This window comes from Sphaeroforma arctica, assembly GCF_001186125.1.
Source record: "Sphaeroforma arctica JP610 unplaced genomic scaffold supercont1.14, whole genome shotgun sequence".
In the NCBI taxonomy this organism is placed as follows: Eukaryota; class Ichthyosporea; order Ichthyophonida; genus Sphaeroforma; species Sphaeroforma arctica.
The window spans coordinates 243706-250289 of NW_014040544.1; positions in this window are offsets into that span (position 1 = coordinate 243706).

Here is a 6584-nt window from a genome sequence, read left to right on the forward strand (position 1 = left end):
TTTAATAAATCCGTACGTGAGTTACTAGCCACTGACTGGAAATGTAATCCCAGGTGGTTTGAAATGGCTCAAAAGATATTTGGGCCACATAATATAGATATGTTTGCTGCACATCATAATGCACAACTATCGAATTACAGGACTTTAAATCATCCTTTGGGAGACGCCTTTCAAATAGACCTCTCCAAACTTAATGCGTGGGCTAATCCACCATGGCAGTTAATTGCCCAGCTATTAAATTATGTTAATATACATAAAGCTACCATCACGGTGTGTTGCCCATTACGGAGTAAAGATCCATGGCTCAATAAATTAATAAGCATGATACAATGCGAGCCAATATATTTAGATAGGGAAGTAGATACTTTCCTATATCAGGGTACCCGCCTGAGCCGTCCAGAAGACGGCCTGGTGACACACTATAATATGTCGTATAGGTCCCATTGGAACAACCAAATGGACCCCTTCTGAGACCTTCCTTAAAAAGGTCAAAGAATTGGAGATTCCCCTCTCCACTAGAATGAACGTAAAACAGTTCAAAGACAACACAGCATTTGAAGTCTGTGCACAAGAGATACAATCTACTACTGACACTACAGGTAAGAAGCGTCAATCTCTAGCTCGTACTTTCTTTAATAATATAAAGTCCAAGCCCGAAGTCTTTCAGACACTCTTTCTAAAGGGATTAATGAAAGATATTCCCGAATTATATACACATATAATGCAACTATTGAGCAAGTCAGGTGTATCAAACGCACAAGAGCGCACTAGTGACACTCACGCAAAAGAAGGACAGGAGTCTGGAAACACTACAGATTTAGAGAACACGCAAGTGGATTCTCAACGCCCTTCCTTTATTCTGGAAGAGCAGAATGATGATAACATTCTCGCTTGGCTGACGTAAAACCATAAACTCAAGCACCAGAATATAGTAGACGCACTTAAAGATGCTAAGCGAAATGGGATCGCGCACCCTAAGTTGGCAACTTAAGTTGACAGAGTAAATCAGTCATGTACAGACCGTGAACTCAACCAGATTGAGCGCTATGGGTTCGCACCGCTTAAGAGTGTGACAGAAGATGTTCCATGGCGCAGGGTCATCAACAAATAATTGAATATTGAGCAGGCCACACGACACCCTGTACCATCATACGCAGTCAAAATGGCAAAACCCAGACATAATGTCACGACTAAAAACTTTACTAAGAGTACATGTGATGCAAATGGTAAAGCATAATTCGAAAGGATATACTGTAAGACTATGTTTAAGTGGTCTAAAGCTAAGTGATCAGTAAGAAGTGTAAAACTTTGCCGGAAGTGAGAGTGTTTCATCTGGTGAAACACCAAGATGTACGCCACGGGCGCTGGTAGTGACTACTCCGGATGGCTGTCTGGTAAAGGCACAATTCGGAACTTGCAAAATCGTGCCACTAGCTCTGCGATTGCAAATGTCTTACAGCTCTAGACATCAATACGCCTGTCCCTCTGGACACCAGTACGTGTGTCCCTATGGATACCAATACGTTTGTCCCCATCTGTTATAATGAACTTTCAGGTAGACATTCAATCGAAACAGTCAAGGATACACGGACCAAGTAGTATGTGGCCCTGGCGAACAAATTGGAAGTACGGGCAGAATTTCTGGCTTTTGATTGAGCAACAGTGTACAAAGAACCTGGGCGCAGCGGTGATATGTCGTGGCCCGGAGACAAAACAGAAATGATTCTCTATAGGCTCTCTAGGCATACAAAATGTGAGCAGCATCAAAGCTAGCGAGCGATCAAAGGAAACGTACGAGCAAGTCGGTTTAATATGTATGATATTAGGAGAACTACCGAGGAATGGAGTCGATGTAGTACTAAACTATTTCAATCATTGTCCAGATCTGGCACGTGTAGCGAGTTATTTATTAAGAATGCGTGTGAAACAGGGTTTTAGGGTTTAGTTTAGGGTTTGGGGTTTAGGGGTTAAAATGGTTAATGATGGAGCAACAGTATACAAGGAACCAGTTCAGTCGCAGTGGTGATATGCCGTGGCCTAGAGACAAAACAGAAAATATTCTCTTTAGACTCTAGGCATACACAATATGAGCAGCACCAAAGCCAATGAGCTATCAAAGAAATCGCGCCAGCAAGCGGGTTTAACATGTGTGATCTTGGATGAAGTACCAAGGAATGAGGAAAATGAAGTAATACAAGCCGTGAAGTCGTGAAGTCGTGAAGGTGAAAAAGGTAAATTAAATACTCTTGATGATCCCTGTTGTTGTCAAAACCAATAACTAGCCCCTTATCAAGAATTACAGATTTGCCATCATCAGGCTGTCGATCTGGTTGACTGAACGGAGGATAAACTAGCTAAAGGTAATAGTCTCTATAAATCTAATTTCGGTTGAGCCATCTCGCTACCAAAGTGTTCAAATATATATCTTCCGGAGGGGTTTAATAGGTCCTTTTTAATAGGCCTACTAGGGCTGACTAGGACGCGTGCCCGCCCTCCTGACTTGGCGAGAATAAATTGTCGTGGACGCAGAAGGCGTGATTTTTGTTGATATGGCGAATATAACCCGCTGCTTCTTGCTTGTTGTATCCACCCATGGCGACCTTTTCGTCTACTTAGTGTACGCCGATGAGATGTCCCAGCTTGCTCGGTTAGGCTCACCTGGGCCCCGCAGGACGAGAATCCTACAGCGGATTCACTGAATCACCTGCCGTGAAGCGCCGGCTTCACGACAAGCCGCGATTTTTGTTATAGCGTCTTCAAATAGGGGTGGGAGTAATGTCTGTGGATCAACTGGTACTAGAGGAATTGCAGTCGGTTATGAGGATTGAGATTTCGACACATAGAGATTCGATACGTGTTTAATGCGCTACCTTCTCGAAAGGATTCGTGTTTCCTTTGGAAGGATTAGTATTCTCCTGATATTGATTACCACGTGGATTGTGTCCGCAATGGGTATATTCCCTTGTTGGCGATTTGTATGATTGTATCGGATACCCCTTTGATGAGGACTAATTCATATTTCTTTTGTATGACAGCCCTGAATGTTTCAAAGTCTCGGCGTATGTCACGCATAAATGGTAATTGTAAAAACTGCGACATTTATGTCTATAATTATTGTATATAACTTAATTCTGGAGCCTGCTATGATATTATCGCCCTAGATACCATCATGATGAAAGGGTGAGAAAGGATGCAGTTTGCGGTTTCGAGATTAAAGTATTAAGATATGTAAATACTTGTATATTTTTTCTTAAAGGATATGAATATGTATATACTTTTCTTTTTTATGCTTCTACCTTTGTTTGCTTGGCGTTTTCGGTTCCATTTATTTATTTATTTACACACTTACGCGTCATAGAATTTACAGGGTTCTCTCTGTAAAGAGAATACCAGGACTCAAGTCCTAGTTAAGACGCTTTGCAATCTCATCAGCTTGGGGAAAAAGTCTATCTTTATCTTCCTGGTTCTTATATAGGCGTTGACGCTGTTTATTTTTGATATCTTTTTGTTTGGTAATCTGTATTTCCAAAATTCGATGGTGTGATGTTTTTCACCTCGTTGTCATGAAACTGTTTCTTGTAGTATGCAATTCTATTAGCGGCTTACATCTATATTTAAGAATATCTTGAACTCATGTTGTTCAAGGGGTGTAGTATCGTCATATGGGGCCTGGAGGACAATATTGCAATAGACATCGACGATTGTACGGATAGAAAAATTGAATCGCCCACTTGTGTAAACAATGGTCTGTATTCAGCTTCATTCGGTTAATACAAGAACTGCACGACCATTACGCATATTGTTCGACTCTTCGTGTGTAAAGTTGGCTTTGAAATATCCAGCCTTCACGCTACCTAAATATTGTGATTAGCCAGGACTACCTCGGATAACAAAATCACCCGTCCGTGTGGTGAGTTGATTATTGAATAACAAGAAATCACCTTCATGTTTTATTCGATATTGTTAATACGATCTCGAGCTATATATCTGTCGTCTATTGCCCGTTGTTATGAAAATGAATATCAAATGCCGCTCGAACTCATATCTATCAGTGATCCCTATCATATAGACAGCATGTAAATATTGTCTTGAGAACCACATCGGAAAGGCTGCTTACAAACCTCATTTTACTTCCGGATATCTTGTTTTAGGTTTCGTCTACATAATATTGCGCTATATCCGAGTTGAGTATTACATAGACTTTTAAGCTTCGATCTTTGTTCTTGTTTATTTCTAACTTAGCAGTGCGTTATTCTAAGTACAGTGTTCCACTTTTTAATGGATGTTCTCTTGGAAGTATTTCTATGCTTGTGACGGTAGAGCATTAAATTGATCTCACACATATCAAGCACACAATATATTCCTTCTCATCTCAACATACCCCACAATCAAATTAATGTGTACTCAATGAGCAGTTGGTTCGCATTAACTTCGTTAGATCATTTTTATCTAAATGTTCACACCATCAATTAGTTCTGCTGAACCTATACATTTCTATCATCCGTTCCAATACTGCCCTCACATGCATTAATGTGTACTCAATGAGCAGCTGGTTAGCATTAACTCCGTTAGATCATTTTCTTCAAATGTAACACCATCTATTGGTTTATACATTTCTATCATCCATTGGTTTATACATTTCTATCATCCGTTTCTATACTTGATTATGGCATGTACATGATTATGGCAGGGACTGAGATCTTTTACTTTGTTTTATGATAACTCAACTGGATACGTATAAACAATCACTGACAGCCGGCACTATTTTATCACATGTGCGATCTTTCACTACAAGAATCACACATATTAAGCCAGTGTCTGTTTAGACTGATCGCAAAATCTCATTCTTAACACTCATGAGCTGCCTTCTTCTCCTTATTCAAATACTATTCAAATGCATACGGCAATCCTACAGGTATATGAGCATGTTGTACACTTGATCTCTATGTCATTGTGAGATTATCAGCGTTATCGACAAGATTAATATTCACACGATGCTTTTGAAAATTATTATTCAGAAGTAAACATGGATAGAGATAATATTATTTATTTTGATTTGTCAACATTTTTTGTATGTCTACACACGTATCAGGCTTCATATTCGTTCGAGAAGTTCGGGGGAAATTGAAGGGAAGTGAGAGACTACAGAAGTAGATGTATTTCTATATACGTAAACAACGTTTTACGACGTCAGCCCGAGAGTAATTTGGGACTCGGACCTGATAAGTTGTTAGCGTGCGATGTGGATTGCTATAATTGAAGTGCAAACGTATATATAGAATGGTTTATTTATGATCTCACCCTCAGTTATATACTGATGGTGTCTGTACTAGTGTTCAACCACTTGGGTTGGCCAGGGTAAAAACTCATATGATCACATCAGAACACTTTATCACTCGAATATATATTATAGAAAAATAAATGTATCATATTCTCTGTTTCGTACACTCAATCTCGGACCTCGGCTCGCGGCTAGCCGGTGGTCCGTGTCCTATAAATAGAATATTCTGAGAAGAAGTCTCAAATTACTCTTACGTTCTCTCGGGATGATCCACCTATACATATAGTAACTTGAGAACAAGTCCTATATTACTCTCGGGCTCACGACGTAAACCGTTATTAACGTATATAAAAATACGTCTACCTCTGTAGTCTCTCAGGAAGTCAAGATTGTCGAACTGCCGTGAGAAGCTCGGGGCGGGTGATGTAACGATGGAAGACATACGGTGCATTAGTTCACGTCGATGGATACAGAATACCTCTACCATTGGGTTAGAATTAAAATCTGTGTGCCATTGCGTAGAATAAAGCTGACCCACACTCATAGTAGGTAACCTGTGTGGACAAAGTACCCTGGACGGAGGTTTAGGACCGGACCAGAGGACCAGACCTAATGGAATTGTTTCAGGACCGGACCAGAGGACCGGACCATATAGGGATAATATTATTTATTTCAAAAATGGCAAGTATGTATGATACAATGTAGTGTGGTGTAGGATATGGTAGTGTGTGTTCGAGCGTATATGATTAAGATGAGATAATCTGGTTGGTGTTAAGGATGACTCCTCGGACGTTATCATAATTTAGTAACTAAGTAACCAAAACCATAGATTTGGGTATTTTCACAATTACCCGTTGCTAGAGAAAATCTCGTCCTATAGAGGAACGTGATTAATAAATACAGCAGACTCGCCGTTTAAAACGGCACTTCTGACTGAGTTCACTTATTTCAGACTTAACACTCTTTACTAAGCGTTTTAGGGTTTAGGGAAATATTTTGAACGTGATATCAAGTAGGATGAGGTTGTCGTCTGCAATTCTGTTTCGGAGCGGAGTTGGAGGCAGCTCGATACCACACCACACAACTGATGTATTTGATATGTCCTGGCTAGCCTTAGCGGGAAGTATCATAGGTGGTACCAGAAGTCTCGAAGATTTGGTCTGTACCGAAATTTGAAAATAATACTTGAGTAGAATGATGAATCTGGGTATATGGAACATCAATTTATCGACCAGTACTGGATGGGGATATATTGGTGCTCGCTGTTCATGAAGAATGAAGCTCTCGAGATGTTCGTGGAGAG